Consider the following 18245-nt stretch of genomic DNA (forward strand, 5'->3'; position numbering starts at 1 on the left):
GTTTTCTGATCCTTAAAATAATATTGCTAGACCTAAAATAGTATATGCAGTTCTGGTTGTAATGCTTAAAAATATAAACAAATTAGAATGTTTTCAGTGATGAGGAGTCAAGATGGTAGAGGGAAAATTGGGAATGATGGAAGAAACTGGGAGTATTTCAGATGGAGGAGACATATTCCAAGGAGAAATGACTGCCTGGCATAACTATGGAATGAGTGATTAGAAGTCCTGTGAGTGGCTTCATGCCATAGAAGGGCAGTCTGTGGTTGGAAAAAAATTGTCTCTGGTGGTTGGAACTATCTGAGAAAGTCTCTTGCTACAGAAAATTTCTGTGATGCTGAAGGAAGGGCCGGTCAGGAATTGAATCTCACTTATCCTTGTATCTAGGGCTTGCTATTGAGTGGATGACCAGGAAGTGTATAAAATCAAACTCATTATATTTTGCCTCAACTTGCCCTTGTGTCTGACTCCAGTATCAGTTCATCCCACAAATCTCAGAGATGACGAGAGATGGGCTTGTCCCTAAATATTGCTAAAGGACTCAGGTTTTTTAGCATTTCACCTTGCTTTTTCTCCAGATGTGCAGTGTTTTTCAAGTTGAGTAATTATATTACATTGTCATGATTTTCACCATATCTGCATAAAGTCTCTACTTATTTTCCTTTAAACTGACTCCCTTTTAGTGTAAATAAATGTATCTTTAAAGGAAACTGCATTACTGCACAGGAGAAATTAACAAGTGTTAATAGAGTGCTAAAGACATGTTAACATGGTATGCAAACTTCTTTATTAATGTAACTAGAAAGAATGGAAAAATAAATAACTTTCTCAGCAATTCAATGACATTTGGTTGGAGTATCTGCCATTTAAAACAATTTTGAGTATTACTCACACTTTCAGTGATATGGTCAATGTCTTGGGTCTTCTGTTTTTGATACCCATTGAGCTGAAATCTTTGGATTTGAGATCTAGTGCAGAAAACATTTTGCTCTGATTTGTTTTCTGTAGGGTTTCCCTTTCTTCCAAACTTCTGTGGTATTCTTCTCTGCTAGTATTGGACATCCATTTGTTCCATGCTCTAATGTAACACAGGCATACTTCAGAGATAACATAGATTCGATTCCAGACCACTGCAGTTAAGCAAGTATGGTGATAAGGCAAGTAATGGATTTTGGGGTTTCCCAGTGCATATAAAATTTATGTTTACACTATACTGTGCAATAAAGTTAAGCGTGCAATAGTTTTATATCTGGAAAAATATGTACATATCTTTGCTTAAAAAATAGTCCTTTGCAAAGAGTTGATAAGATGGCATAAGTGGAGCAGAAGAAGAAGCAAGTTCACCTCCTGCAGCTTGGACCTTGACCAGCTGCTGGGCAGGTCCTATGAACAGTTGATGCAGCTGCACACTGCCTTTCAGCAACAGAGGCTGAAGTGAGGTTTGCAGAGGAAGCAGCTCTGCTGAAGCGCCTGCACAAGGCCAATAAGGAGGCCTCCCTAATGGAGAAGCCCAAGGTGGTTAAGGCATGCCTTTAGGACATGATCATTTTGCCTGTGATGGGGGGCAACATGGTGGGTGTTTACAGTGGCAAGACCTCCAGTCAGGTGGAAATGAAGCCTGAGATGATTGGCTACTACCTGGGTGAGTTCTCCCTCACCTCTAAGCTTGTGAAGTATGGCAAGCCTAGCGTTGGGGCCACCCACTCGTCCTGCTTCATCCTTCTGAAGTAGCCTGTTTGGCTAATAAAAGCACAGACTTCTCTGGAAAAAAGAGAAATCCTTCATTGATAATTTAAAAAGTACTAGTCATCATTGGGCTTTCATCATGTCATAATTTTGTTGATGGAGACTCTTGCCTTGACGTTGATGGCTGCTGACTGATCAGGCTGGTGATTGCCGGAGTTTGGGGTGGTTGTGGCAATTTCTTTAAAAAGACAACAGTAGAATTTGCTGCATCGGTTGACTCTTCTTTTCATGAATGGTTTCTCTGTAGCATGCTAAGCTGTTTGATGGCATTGTACCCACAGTAGATCTTGTTTCAAAATTGGAGTCAGTCCTCTCAAAGCCTGCTAAGTTTACAGAATATTCTAAATCCTTTGTTGTCGTTTTAACAATCTTCACAGCATCTTCACCAGGAGCAGATTCCATCTCAAGAAACCAGTTTTTTGCTCATCCATAAGAAGCAACTCCTCAGCCGTTAAAGTTTTATCATGAGATTGCAGCAATCCAGTCCCATGTCCAGGCACCACTTCTGGCTTACTATTTTATTTCCACCACATCAGCGGTCAGAACACATACAACATTTCAGTTAAGTTTGCCATTTTAAAGGGCCTGGGTTTTGGTGCCCCAAAACAGTTATAATAGTGACATCGAAGATCACTGACCAGAGATCAGCATAACAAATATAATAATAATGAAAAACTTTGAAATACTATGAGAATTACCAAAATGTGACAAAGAGACACAAAGTGAGCAAATCCTGTTGAAAAAGTGATGCTGATAGACTGGTTAGATGCAGGGTTGCCACAAACCTTTAATTTGTAAAAAACAAACAAACAAACAAACAAAAAACAATATCTGCAAAGTGCGATGAAGCAAAATGCAATAAAAAGGTGGTATGCTGGGGGCACCTCGGTAGCTTGGTTGGTTAAGCATCTGACTCTGGATCTCAGCTCAGGTCATGATCTCACAGTTCGTGACCTCAGGTCCCACATCGGGGTCTGCACTGACAGCATAGAGCCTGCCTGGAATTCTGTCTGTCCTCTCACTCTCCCTCTCTCTGTCCTTCCCCCACTCCCCAGCATGCATGTATGTATGTGTTCTCTCTCTCTCTCAAAATAAACAAACTTAAAAGAAAAAGAGGTATGCTTGTATGTCACTTGAACTAATGATTCTTTTTTTTTTCCTAGAGCAATTCTATTATGAAACCCTCTGAACTATTAATTTTTCCTTGTGGCAGCTTTTATTTCCTGGGATCTCCAACATTTCATTGCTCTTGAGCCATAATACTGATGACAAAATCCTAAGATTCTATTTTTAATCCTTATCTGCTTCCTCTTGATAAACTCTCACTAGTTACCAGTAATAAAAAAAAATTGGTTAGAATGGTATTAAAGATGAATCTGTTTTAATACATCCAGGAACAGATACATAATTGAAAATGTAAATTCCTTTTCCACACGAGCCTTGTTTCTGGAGTCATGTGCTGTGTATGAGAAAAAGGCAAAATGATCAGTGGCAGGATCTGGCATGCATGGGGGATCGATGCTTTGTGCTGAACATTCTGGTGATAACATGCTAAATCTGACATGTGTCTGTGACTTTACCCCATTACAGTTGGCATTCTGAAACTTCCAGAAGCTATGCAATATTCCATAAAGAACATAGTCCTTTGACTCTGACAAATCTGAGTATGAGTCTGAATTCCCTACTAATTAAGTGTGAGGCTCTGGGCTAGTTGTTGAATCATTCCAAGCTTTATATGCTTTCTCAGAATGTTAAAATAAAAATGTCTTCATGCATGGTCATGAGAAATCTTAGCACGTGCCTTTGAAGTGAACCTGGGTTAATATTTGTAGGGAGTTACAGAGTGGGTCTAATTCCTGTATATCTCACAGTGGTACACAAAAATCTAAAGGGTCTTGGAAGGATGTTGTCAAATATTAAGTCCCTCACTCTAAGAAGAGGAAAACAAGGAACTCAGAAATTCACCTACTTGAAATGTAAGGTTGCTTTTCATCAATTCAGAAGGTGAAAATACACTAGATTTATCATCAGGGCTGATTTAGGAATACCATTATCTAAATGACCAGTGTAACTTTATTTGCGGAAATCTTATCCTCCAAAGAGAGAACCATATTAGTTTTCTCCTTTTTAATTATGGAAGTTTTCATTCCTTGACATTATTCAACAATATCTAATTCTTAAGAAAACAATATGTAACAAGGTTAAAATGGAATGTGAATTATATTCAGCCTTTTAAAATGTCTGTGCATGCATGAGCTCATAACACACACTCAGACACACACACACACACACACACACACAACTTGCAAAAATGCTTCTTGATATTCTATGATGGCTAAGAAAAATGAATATGTTTGGGAATTACTGTTCAGTAGTTTAGAAAATGGAATTTAAGATTGGTTTAAACAATGTGATAAAGACCTTTCAGCCCTTTCCCCTCTTGTTTTATATAGTTTCATTTTTTTAATAATCATTTTTTTGGTCCAACAGTATACCCCAGGTAGATATCTACATGTTTGACATAATGAAACAATGTCATTACTCTGTTATAAAAAATTCCCAGTGTAATAATAAACCAAATAACTTCTCACCTACTACAAACATCTGTGTCAAAGGAAGGAGAATTGCATAGACTGGAGCTATTTCCTACTCCTCAAACCTCCATATCTGGATGTCTTTTTTCATAGTGTAAGCTATAAATTGAATGGCATAATTTGATGATGGACATAGAACTGTATATTAGTTTTTATTTTGACAAAATCATTAAACATCACATAGGTTGAAAAATGAATCACGAGGCCCTAAGCCTGCCTTAGAAGATTGCACTTCATAAACTGAATTGCTCACATGGGCAACATTTTGGTGGAAGTTATAGATTTTCTAGCATATCTCTGATAGATAGGACTAATATAACTTCAATAAAAACTCTGGATATGTCAATATAAAATTTTCCCTACCATTGAAAGATGTAAGATACTCCAACTAATAAATCGGACGACAACCTATTCCTTAAGGTATACTAACATACATATTGGGTTACAACAAGCAACAAAATCATCGAGGTAATAAACCACAGCCACAGAGGGGCCATTGGAGAAGGTTTCTTTCCATTGCAAGAGCCCAGCATGATGTCTGTAGGTATGAATTCACCCCCCTCCCCAGAATGTTAATTTTCAATAATTGACTCAGTTATATGTGGAGTGATTTAGAACTACATATAAACGATACCTGAAAGCCATATGTACACTTATATTTTTGACACTTCACATAAATTATATCCCATAAACTAGTGGTGATGTGCAAATTCATTAGGGACCTTCAACTGTGAAACATACCAGTAATGCATCTTGAGTTTAATGTAACAGCCCATGATATATGAGCTTCATACCTAAATATCTGGTTAGGTAGCAGTAATGGTTTTGGGTCATGTGTGGGGTTTTATCAGATTAGGTCTGAGATCCTAGGTAAACTAAAAAAGCACAACTATAATAAAGGTCTAATTTATGCATTTTTCCAAAATTTTGTGGTTGCTTGAGGCTGTATATTATTTAGCTTTACAGGCCTTGATATCATTACTTGAAAATTAAAGGTGATAATGAGTATCTCCTAAGAAGGCTAAGGGGGTTAAATTTTGAAGCAAGAAGTACAATTTTTGGTAACAAAGAGATGTTCATTCCCTTGTCTCACCCATGCAGGTCACTTTTCATCTTCATGGTAGATACTACTTTGGATACTATACTTTATTTGTGATCCATTGTTTTCTATTTCATTTTTTTATGGGACATTAATCACCCCCTTCTCTCTTTGTATTTGTCACGGTTCTCTAGAGAAACAGAACCAAGAGGGTGTGTATATACGTGTGTGTGTGTGTGTGTGTGTGTGTGTGTGTGTGTGTGTGTGTATTTATGTTAAGGAACTGGCTCACACAATTATAGAGATTGGTAAATCAGGAATCTGCAATTCAAGTCCAAAGGTCATCTGCTGGTAGAATTCCCTCTTGCTTGTGGGGGGTCAGTTTTTATTTAATTAAAGCTTTCAACTGATTAGATGAGGCCCATCACATTATGGAGAGCAATTTGCTTTATTCAAAGTTCATCAATTTAAATGTTAGTTATATCACAAAACACCTCACAGTAACATTCAGAATGTTTTACCACAGATTCAGTACCACCTTCCAGCTGAATTGACACCTGTCTTTCAGAAACATATTGTCATGTGTCCTCCTCAAACAGTGTTCTTCTTTGCCCAGAATCCTACTCCTTGGCAAGTGAGAGTCAACCTTACTAGATTTTGGTAACTGATGGCAGCAGGTTTTAAAATAGACATTCTGGAAAAAAAATTAAATTTGTATAAAATACATTTAATAAGAAGGAGGTAGGTTTTATTTTTAATCTTTGTAGGTTCTCGTCCAGCGCTTTGACCTTCAGAAGTCCAAATCTGCATCATACAAAATATATTAAAAAGCTTTAAAATGTCAGTTTTTATACTAAATTAGAAGACTTTTATAGTTGGCTTTTATAATAATTTGGCCATGAGTAACTTATTTAGTTTAAAATTGAATATCCTTTTTTTAGCAAACATTGGTGCCCATGTAACAGCTCTTACTAAGTCAGAAAACTTAACATATGACATGTTTTCAATATGATGGGTATTTTTGATGGCTAATTTAACAACTTATTTATTTAAAAATTAATGAGTTTTCTTAATGTTATCTTTTTAGGCACCAAAATATTTATTAATTCGTATTAGTGATTTTGCATTTTTCATGTTATTTAACCTCATTTGCTTAATGTCTGTATTTGAAAATTGAAGATATTAGTGAATGTCTTTTAGGGAGGTCACGGGGGATAGTCTTGGGAAAAAAATAGCACAATACTTTGAACCAAAAAATGTTGTGTTTTCATTTCTTTAAAACAGGATATATTCCTCCTTACAGAGAACTGAGGAGATTAAAAATATCTGCCTAGGTCTTTGAAATTCTTCTGGGTGCCAGGCATGATGGTGACCATGATCAGTGGGAAAATTCAACTATTTTTCTCTAAATTTGAAGAAATCATCTATCATGTTCTCTATTATCTCCCCTAACCATAGTCCCTGAAAGAATACAACTCTTCACTCCTCTAGAAATTGAGACCAGGGATATTAGTTATCTTTATGACTAATTCCTTCTTTAATTCTAAAATAAGCATTAAACAGATTTATTATTGACATTGGTTTGGAATATCATCTAAAGAGAGTTTAAATCTTTCCATATGAGGTAAAATCACAGTAATCACCCTCTGATCCCAAGAATGATTTTAGAAGGCAATCAAGATTAAAGATGAGACTCAAATGACTCTAATTTTTTTTCTCAACAGCTATCATAGATATTTGCCCCTCAAATATGATGGCATCCTGTCTTAGAAAACACACCTATTTAGAAAATATTCCAACCCTTAAAAGTCACATTCTAGACTTAATTTTGGTGAAAGACCACAGCTTGGAGTTATTGCCAATCTTATTCTGCCTCGTAATAAAAAAAAAAAAATCACGTAACAGGGTATCTCTTTTATTCATTGCTTCTACTGTTCTGCCTAACTCATAGGTTAATGTGATCACTCCCAACATTTTTAAATTCAGTTTAACAAACTGAACTCATGTTGGGTTATATAGAAATCAGGAGCTATCCAAGAGTTAGGGCTATCCTCATGTATCAAAAATAGAATGGAAGAGATTAATATTTCAATGGTCTCTGTGATTTTAACTTTTAAGGAATGTGATGAAATGAAACCACAACAGAAAACAATGTGCATAAATCTCTATTACATTTTACATGTAAAAGTGGTCTAAACACTTAATGGAAATATAATGACAGAAATGAGATTGATTTCCATCTGTGGTAGGTAGAATGTTGTCCCTCCAAAGACACCCATGTTATCATTCCCAGAACATGTGAATATATTACCTTGCATAGCAAAAGAAATTTTGTTCTTTGAAGATGTGATTAAACCAAGGATCTTGACATGGAAAGATTATCTATGATTATTCTGGCTGGCCTAATGTAATTACAGAGGGCTTTTGAAGAGGGTCAGAATCAGAGAGATAGCTGAGGATGCTACATTGCTGGCTTTGAATAGGGAGGAAAAGAACACAAGCCAAGGGATTCAGGTCAACTTTAGAAAAGACAAAGGCAAGGAAATTATTTTCCCTTAGAGCTTCCAGAATGAAAGCAGTCCTACTAACACCTTGATTTTAGCTCAGTGATATTTCTGACCTACAGAACTTTTGGACAATAGATTCATGTTGTTCTAAGCCAGGAAGCTTATGTAAACTTATTTTAGCAGCAAGAGGAAATAAATATATCAACCAAGAAAAATTTCAGAGAAACTAGTGTTTCTCTGAACATAAACATGAGATTCCAAAGACAGACCAGCAAAATAAAGTGTCTATATGTCATCTTGAACTAAGGAGAAGGGCACAGGGGTCTGAGACTTCAGAGAGAAAAAGAGCAATTCACAAGAAGATGAAAAAGAGTAAATTTTTGGTAAACAAATGTTCGTTGGTCCATACAGAAACACTGGGGCATAGAGAGGAATTTTAATGAATTCTGCTAAATTCCTCCCTGTCTACTATACATAGTTCATGTTATACTGTAGTTACCAAAGGTGATAGCTGTCTTTCAGGTGCATTTCCTATATCTAAATTCTTTTAGGTAGTTAGGAAGAAGGTCAGCTTCTTCCTGAGTCTTTTGAGCCTGATGAGTTTCAGCTTGAAATAATCTGCTTGCAAAGTGGCACATCTAGGGGCAACTCATTCTGAATCCCAACACTGGCATTTATGGTATTTTTTCTGTAGGTAGAATGGAGGAACAGCCTGCAACAAGGGTTGGAGAGGACCATAATTACTGCTATTGAAGAAGGATATGTTTAATAAATCCCAAACAATATGGTGCGAAAGACGGAGGAGACAGAGAATTTGTAGGTTAAAGTCTGTCTGGGAGTCAACATTTTTCATTTCCATTTATTCAGTAGAAAGACAATGAACGCTGGGACATGTACACTCACCTACCCAAACCCATGCATTCACACACACACACACACACACACACACACACACACGCACACACACACACACTTACATACACAAACATGCAGATTGCTGCATAATCTATGTAATGTCTTAGTGAGTGAGTGGTCATTGATCTTCTTTGCTATCACTATGCCATTCAGCAGTTATGGTTATTTTTGAATTGTTGTTGTTATCATTTCCATTATTATTTTGCAAATGAGCCCTTTTAGGCACTAATGAGAGGTGCCTGAAAATGGTGAACCAAATTGTAGCAATTGCTTTCAATATCCTGGGGCTATATGGGAAGGAAATAGGCAAAAGTCAAAATATTTCATGTGTATAACATTGCTAAGTTTTTTTTTCCTGCCTTATGTTCCTCAAGAATAGACTGATGCTACCAAATACTCCCTCAGATGCTTATTTTAGACATTAAAAGATACAATGCACTCATATCACCTAGGTGGATAAGAAGAGGAAGAAGAAAGAGAGAAAGAAATAAAATACTATTATTCATTAAATGCATATCAATCCAATGACATACTGTGTTTATTTTTCAACAAAATACATTTTTGATAAGATTTAGTTTTCTATTTCCCTAGTAAACTTTCCATTCTGAAGTTCTGAAGAAATGACAGAGTTGCTCATCAGGGAAATGTTGGTGTCTCTTTACAAATAGATGTTTAAAAAAACATTAAAAAATTTTTAAAAAATTAAAAAAAAGATAATTGTTAAAAACAAATAGATGTTTAATTTTATGGCTGAAATTGCATCCTAGTAAGCAAAAAAAAAACACCCAAAAAACAAAAAAAAAACCCAAAACAAAAAACAAAACAAAAAAACCCAAAACACCAAAAACATGTAAACAAAAAGTTTCAGACTTTTTCTGTGAAATGAGTTGATTCTGGGTCACTACAACTTTCTTATCCCTACCATATGTCTATTTAGAGGGAAAAAAAATCAAAATAAACTGAAATTATTTTCCATTGAAAAAACTAAAATGACACATTTTAAAGTATGAATTCATAATTCTCTTGGAAACAGCAACAAAGATAAACATTCCAAATTACTAGGGTTCTGAACAATGCAACATCATGGTTGAGTTAGCACGCTAAACTTTCCAAAAGAATGACTGACAAATTTTACCCAGGCTAGTGGAAATGTTTTGCTTTTCATTTTGTGTAGGAATTAAAAAGGAACTGAGAATTCGCTAAAATGACCTAAAATAGACACAATTAAGAAGAGACAACTTTGAATCTGCCTAAACATAAAACATGGCATGAGAGCAGGGGGAGTTCTATTTCTATTAAACACAGTGTCTTCAGTGGGAAAATTGAACTGGTCAAGGCTCGTCAGATAGTATTAAGTGAAAGAAGATGGCTAATGGCATGTCACAGAGATCGATGTGTCGCCCACCTCTGTCCACCTATAGGCATGGCTTCCCATCACAATGGACAGATGTGTAAATCACAGTTGGAAAGAATAGTCAACTGACAAGAGGAAGGGTAGAGAAGCAAGTTCCTTTGAAATGTCAATGCAGGGCCATTCTGTGAGATTTCAGTTTATAGCAAAGACTATAAAACAAAAATGTCTAACACCCTATTTGCATAAATGATTGTATTACAATGCTTCATTATGAAAATTGGTTATATAGTGACCTGTAGTTTGTTTTCAGTTATGAAAGTTAATGCAATTGGCACATGGAAATACTAGATATTAACATACAGGTCCTAGTCAGTCATTAACTGTTTAAAAGATACTATTATTAAATGAGTAATTGTAGCCTCCACTATTGCTTTTCATCTGTTGTATGATTTCATTTTGCTGTAATAACTTTTAAGGATGGCAACAGTGCTCTTTCAGATGTGAAGACTGAATTTCAGGGAACTTGTCACTTGCTGATGTTAATGCTACAAAAATAGTAGAGTTAAAATTCCATTTTCACTTTTATCTTATCTCAGAGCTTAGGGTTTTTAACAACTAAGTGTAAATACAGATACACACAAACAGCCTATCCTGTATATGTATGTACAAATGCATGTATGTATATGCCTATCTATCTACCTGTCTATACATACACCATTGGTTCAAATTGTTCTTGTATATATTTTAGAATTGTCCCTCACCAGAGCCATTTGAGGAAGTGATAGGCACTATTCTTCAGGTGAGAATAGAGTGGCCTTGGACGAGGAGAGCCCTCAGGTAACAGGAGGAGGCAGAAAGAATGAAAAATCACTTAAGTTTATTTCTACTATGAGAAGGTAAAAAGAACCAAGGTTGCAATTTAGAGCCCCATGTATCTTTCAAAGCATTTCAAGAGGCATATTAAAGCCAAAGTGAGAAATTGATAAGGTATTTTACTGAAGTAGTCAGAATTTCCAGATTGAGGAGAATAAGCCAATAAACCAATCTTTAGTTCTTTGGATATGCCAAAATCTCATCCTTTGCCACTGACACAACCCATTCTTTTTAAATACAAGGCAGTTTTCCTAAAAGTGGCAGTAATTTTTTTTTTCATGTAAGTACTGTATAAGTGTGGTTAGGTCCATGAATATATGTCAAGATACCTATCTCTGTAATATAGATGCATAAATTCTCTCTAAAGTAGAGACTTTCTCTTGAATGGAGTGATGAGGCAAAAAGACATTGTAATTCTGCAAGTGATAGTTTGGGTTCAAATCCTAATTCTTTTTTGTTGTTTATTTTTTTGGTTTATTTATTTATTTTGAGAGAGAAAGCATGAGCAGTAGGAGGGGCAGAAAGAGAGGGGGAGAGAGAGAGAGAAGAATCCAAGCAGGCTCCTTGCTGCCAGCGCAGAGCCTAATGCAGGGCTTGAACTCACGAACCGTGAGATCATGACTGGAGCCAAAACCAAGAGTCGGATGCTTACCTGACTGAGCCACCAGGTGCTCCTGAAATCCTAATTTTTAATGAATTTTACCATTTTCATTATGAAAATGAAAATGGTGGGGTGCCTGGGTGGCTCAGTCAGGTAAGTGTCCAACTCTTAGTTTCGGCTCCAGTCATGATCTCACGGTTTGAGTTCAAGCCCCGCATTAGGATCTCTGCTGTCAGCTCAGAGCTGGCTTCAGATCCTGTCCCCTTCTCTCTTTGCCCCTCCCCCCTCTCAAAAATAAATGAACGTTAAAAAATAGTATTACATAGCACTTAGGATTCTTGTGGAAAAATAAAGCACTAAAGTATGCATAAAGTCTCACAATAATAATAGGTCTTATTAGGGCCTCAGAGTTCTTTTTTCTCGTCATCCCCATATCATATAGGGGTTTCAGGTGATATGTGGAAAGATATATTTCTTGGTCCAGGGTAGGGGCATGTAGCAGAAGATGATAATTTAAAGTCATCCAAAGGCGAATGAAATAACAATACATTAAATGTGTGCTGTCAGCAGTACATACATTAAATTACCTCTGACTTCTATTGTGAGTTGAATTATTATGCAACAGCATCTATCTCTGTGCCTGAAACATCCTGGACAGGCCATATTTTGTAATTAAATCTACATCTGAACTTTTGGCCACATGCAATGTCCTGAGTATGTACCAGCTTCTATCTATGGACACAGAGACAAATAAAACATGGTTCTTATTTTTGAGAACTTCAGAATATGGAGGCAGAGATGTGTGAGACTCAGTATGATGGTTAAGTATATTATTTTAAATATTAAAATAAAGTTGAATATCACATTCTTTGTGAATCAAACTTATCCTTTGATAATATAGGGGAGACCATTTTATCTCTCAAAATCCTGCATTGCTCACAAGTTGACTCAGGGTTAATGTAAAAATTCTGACAAGGCCATATGTAACTGTTTTTCTGTATAACTTTATGACTTCCACCTCTTACTCTTTCCTTCTGCTTACTGTAATCCAGCTTTTTTGCTTTTCCTCAAACATGTTCTCCTGCCTGAGGTTTTTTGCTTCCTTGCCTACACCACTCTTCCTTAGGTGTTCATTTGTTTTACCCCTTCAGCTCTTTAAAGTCTGTGTTTACATATCACCTTCTCAATGAGGCCATCTTATTGACCATCCTATTGAAAACTGCTACCTATCCAATCCCTTTTTCTTTCTTTCTCACTAGAACACAAGATTCTAGGACGGAAATTCTAGTACAAGGACAGAAATCTTTGTTTTATTTATAGAAGTGTTCTAAGCATGTATAATGGCAGTTGGTGCAAAGTTGACATTGAATTAATATTTGTAGAATGAATTGAGCAACTACTTTGACTGTGGAAATTATATATATCTTCATAGGGAGGATTAAAATTGATCAGGCTCTTGTGAATGGAAGAAGATTACCCAGTTGAAGAAAGTAATGCTCTCAGGTAGAAAAAATAATGTGAACATACAGTGTCTTTGGTTGGACATTAGTAAATACTAAGTTTTTTAGGATGAGAGGATGCAATTAAAGCAAGATCAAACTGGAAAGTTAATTCAGTGTCTTATACATCAAATTTGGTAGCTAAATGTTTAGCTTCAGACATTTCTTTAAGGTTTTAAACAGAAGAAGTTATATCAGATCCATCTTTAAGTGATAGCCTTTGTGACATTGGTAGAATCATGACCCTTTAGAAGACAATAATGATTCAAACTGGATTCATGGTGGTGAAAAACAAAAGAAATTAGCAGAGTTAAATAACATTTCCGATAAAGGCTCAACAGAATTTGGCAATTTAATGGATACAGGAACCAAAGGAAAGAAATGAATTGAGAAATTGGAAATTTTTCTTGGCTAAAGAACTGGCTATCCAGTAATATGATTGGGGAACGTAGAGTATATAACATGAGGATCAATAGATAATGGATTCAATTTTACACGTGGGGTAAGTAAAGCATGCAGCAGAAGAATTGAAAAAGTCAATTTGCATAAAGTTCTGAAGCTCAAGGGAAAGAGAATTTAGAGAGACGCTTAAGATTAATTTATATATACATAGCAGATAGAGTCATGGGCATGGATACAATCAATGAAAGAAAGATAGAATTGGGAAAGTGATCAGGAGACATCTCTGGAGAATAATAAACTTTCACAAATAGACCATGCATAAGTATTATGGCACATCCATATAAAAGAGTCATGGAAGAACAGAGAAAGGAATGTATAATGATAGTTTTTTTAAGAAAGTCGTCACAGAGGAGGTCTCAGAGGACTCAAAAAGAAAGGGATCTTGCTCAAAGAGCCTTTCAGACAAAGACCGATAATTTTGCTTGTAAATATAGTAACTTAGGGGTACTTTGCTGTAGCTGATAGACAAGGTCATGGGTTTGGAGACAGACATTAAGACAAAAAAATTAGCCTGATTTATAAAACCCCTACACAAACTGGTTACCATCCTAAAAAAAAAAATCATTGTTTTCCATTTTATGTACTGAGCTCGTAACAAGCTTTAAAATAAGAGTGAAATAGTAATAATAGTAATATTTATGTTTTGAAAAGATAAGGCAGCATCTTTAATATTGATGCACTGACAGGAGAGTCAAGGAGCCAAATTAAGAGAGATAATAATAATTATCTCTGACAGTGGGAAGGAAGGAGAACAGAACATATCTGAGAAATGTTGGAATGAATAGGCACTAGTAATAGGACTGAAAACATGAGCTATTGTGGTAGGTAAGGGGAAGGAAGAATTGGAGATAGCTATAGCTTAGTGCAGTGTTTGAATAAATATTCTATTTATCAATGTCAGGAAAAATTAAAATTTTATTTTATTTATTTTTTTTTAATTTTTTTTTCCAACGTTTTTATTTATTTTTGGGACAGAGAGAGACAGAGCATGAACGGGGGAGGCGCAGAGAGAGAGGGAGACACAGAATTGGAAACAGGCTCCAGGCTCTGAGCCATCAGCCCAGAGCCTGACGCGGGGCTCGAACTCACGGACCACGAGATCGTGACCTGGCTGAAGTCGGACGCTTAACCGACTGCGCCACCCAGGCGCCCCTAAAATTTTATTTTATTTTTAAAATAAAACTGCAATAAAGTTTGGATTGAGCAGATACTTAGAGTTGTGAATTAGCAGTTTCCATTAGCTGGTATGAGCTTGGGCAAGTCATAGGAATCAGACAATGTTAAACTCAGGTATTCTGACTTACGGTATTAATGACATACTATGTCTTTATTAATAGGACATGTGCACTGTAACTTTTCATATTAGTGAAATTCTTATGAAATGATTTAAAATAAACTGAAATTTTTGTAGATTACTTTGGCTCTCACATCAGTTTTCATAATGTGGGAAGTTTAAGTTATCAAATGTAAAAACAATTTCAAATTATAAATTATCATTAAAATCTTTACTTCAGGCTGTAATGGGGGGTCTAGTATCATACCAAATCTCTCTCTTGGAGTGACCGTAAAAAAGTTTTCAAAGGCATCATAAAGCAAACCAACATACAGGAAAAAAGGAGAGAGCATTGAGTTGAACCCAGTATTTGTCACTATTTTTTTTTAATGTTTATTTATTTTTGGGAGACACAGAGACAGAGCACAGGCAGGGGAGGGGCAGAGAGGGAGAGGGAGACACAGAATCTGAAGCAGGCTCCAGGCTCTGAGCTGTCAGCACAGAGCCCAACCTGGGCCCTAACTTGTGAACTGGGAGATCATGACCTGAGCTGACGTTCAACCGACTGAACCACCCAGGTGCCCCTGGGGCTTACAACTTTTGATCTTGGGATTGTAAGTTCAGGCCCTACTTTGGATGTAGAAATTACTTAAAAATAAAATCTTTTTTCTAATGTTGATTTATTTATTTTGAGAGAGAGCTCACATGCAAGCTGGGAAGGAGCAGAACGAGAAGGAGAGAGAATCCCAAGCAGGCTCCATGCTGTCAGCACAGAGCCCAATGCAGTGCTAACCTCAAGAACCGTGAGATGAATCTGAGCTGAAGTTGGATGCTTAACTGACTGAGCCACCCAGGCGCCCCTGCCACTATTTTTGTATGTTCCTTTTCTCTCTTAGTGCATTTCCTGATTCTCAGAGTGAGGCACAGAAATGGGAAGTTGTACCTCAGAGCTCATAGTGGTCTTCTAGGGCTGGGAAAAGGCCTCCACAATAGAAATGGAGGATTCCAAGTCTTCTAGGTCTTGAGGAATAAAGATCCTTCAAAAAAAAATCACGAAAAGTCAACCTGTTATTTTGTTCAGTTTGATCACAAGGCATTTTCCCACTTACAGATTCAAGGAATAAGAAGTGAAAAATTTTGCAGAGGCTGAGGTTTAGAAGTTAGAAAGCCTAGCAAAGTGTTGGCAGTCTCACAGTGCTAAGTAAGGATCTGCTGAGGACCATGAGCCCTTGTAAACACATGAGGCTTTCAGTTTAAATCCTAGAACAGCCCAATTCTAGGGGTCAAGGCCTACAAGTGGAATAGCCTAAAACTCCACCTTGAATCAATTTAACTATTAATTGGATCAAGACAATCAGACAATGTTCCAATAATCTACCAGACAAACAAAAAATCATCTCTGAGGGAAGATAGCATGATTTACACTGTGCGCTTTTGCATATACATTGAGACATTTGATCAAAGATTACCAGGCAGGGACTTATGGTTTCTCTTAGGATACAGAAAGTTGCAGGAGAAGTTCCTCCTGTTTTAGCAATTCCAATATTCTGGATCACCTAAAAACTCATGTTTGTAAATCCCAACAGATAACTAAGAATGTGAAGAAATCTGATTAACTAAAATTGAGAGTGTTGAGCACATCCTAGGAGAGAAGAAACTCATGGCTGCTGTTACTGTTAGTGGAGCAGTGGAAAAGGGGGAAAAAATCACTATAGGTGTGAGTTAAAAAAAACAAAACACCTTAACTTTTAATGAATTTTTAAAGTTCAAGGGTGAACTGACATGGCAATTTAGAATCCCCGAGAGCCACAGACAGAAAAGACAAACAGCCCTCATCTGACAAATCTTTTCACCAAGTGCTTTCAGGAAAGAACAGTAGCAGGAAAGGTACTCAGTGCCAAGCCTAGAAAATCTGGGGTGGAAGGTTTCTTGCAGGAAACTCTGCCCTCATATTTCTGCCCTAACATCTGTACATTAGCAGGTTTGTTTTTCAGTTCTCAAGCCACTTTGCTATTACAAGAACCATCTGCCTCAAAAGTGTAAAGGCTTGGATTCCTCTAGGGTTTCTTTCTCTTCTCTTGCTCTGTTGATACTCATCAGTAGGCACTGAGGTGATACCAATGGCTGTGACAAACCATTCAGACTCTTGGAACCTAAAGCCTACCAAAGGAAGGCTCATGATTCCACCCTCCATTTGAAAACTATAGTCCAATGACTCTAAATAATGTAAAATGAAGCCCAAGCACAGACCAACAGATTGACCAGTCCTCCACACAAGCAGCCTAACAAAAGAAGAGATGTGTCCTTTTCTGTATGTAAATCTTATCCTTACAAACAGAACTGTTTAACCCAATGTCTAGCATCCATCTACAAGTACTAAAAAAAGAGACTTTTACTTTTAGCCAAGATGAGGCAGTGAAGGCTAGTTTTCCCAAAGATATGGAAAATAAGGTGATGCCTACAGTTGCCCAAAGTTACTGCCTATAGAAAGTTTCCAAGTTATGGTGAAAGGAGGAGGAATTTAGGAAAAGCCTGTCAGGCTAAGAGTTAAGGAGACAGGGTTGGGATTCTGGGAAGGCAAAGGCAAATCGAGTTTGCAAGGCAAAGTATCAGAGAGCAGATAGCTCCCAGACATAGACTCCAGACATCTACAGAGTTCCCTCCAGTGTTCAGTTGAGTACTGGTAGTACACAAATATAAGGAAACTAATGATAGCTACCAGAGAACCATTTAAAACATTCAGAGGGAGCAACGTCCAGAGATTTCATGGTACCAGAAATAAAGTCTTTTCCCACCAGTCGGAGTAAAAAAACTTATAATTTATAGGACATCAAATGGAGTGCAGCAAAGGGGTCATGTTCCAGCAAGGAATGAAAACTTACTCTAGAGTAAATGCTGACTGGCCTCACTTAAAAAAAAAAAAAGAAAAAAAAGCTTGAAAGGAAAACTCAGAATATCAGACTGTTCTAAGTAACTTTGTCACATCTAAGAATATATGGCATGTAATAAAGAGTACAATGAATTGAAACTGGCCAAGATCTGACACAAATGATATAATTAGTTGGCTAATGCAATAAAAACAAAATTATTAAAACTATATCCCATATGCTTAAGAAACTAGAGGGACACTTGGATGTGTTAACTGAAGACGTAAAAAATAGACCCAAATCAATATTTAGACATTAGGCTTATAATACTTGAAATGGCAAATATATTGAATATGATTATCAGCATATCATATATTACAAAAGATGAATGAAGTGGAAGACAGAGCAAAGGAATCTATTCAAAATGAAAAACAAAAGGGAGAATCAGTAATAAAATGAGTCATAGACCCAAAATTAAGGGGCGCCTGGGTGGCGCAGTTGGTTAAGCGTCCGAC

General features: G+C 36.6%; 1 long non-coding RNA gene and 1 pseudogene across 6 annotated transcripts in view; both read left to right on the forward strand.

Moving 5' to 3' along the window:
* The window catches only part of LOC109494903, a 253274-nt gene that overhangs the window by 159414 nt on the left and 75615 nt on the right, over window positions 1-18245 (forward strand). The window lies entirely within an intron of this gene.
* On the forward strand, window positions 1309-8561 carry LOC101090820 (annotated as a pseudogene).

This window comes from Felis catus, chromosome E2, assembly GCF_018350175.1.
Source record: "Felis catus isolate Fca126 chromosome E2, F.catus_Fca126_mat1.0, whole genome shotgun sequence".
In the NCBI taxonomy this organism is placed as follows: Eukaryota; Metazoa; Chordata; class Mammalia; order Carnivora; family Felidae; genus Felis; species Felis catus.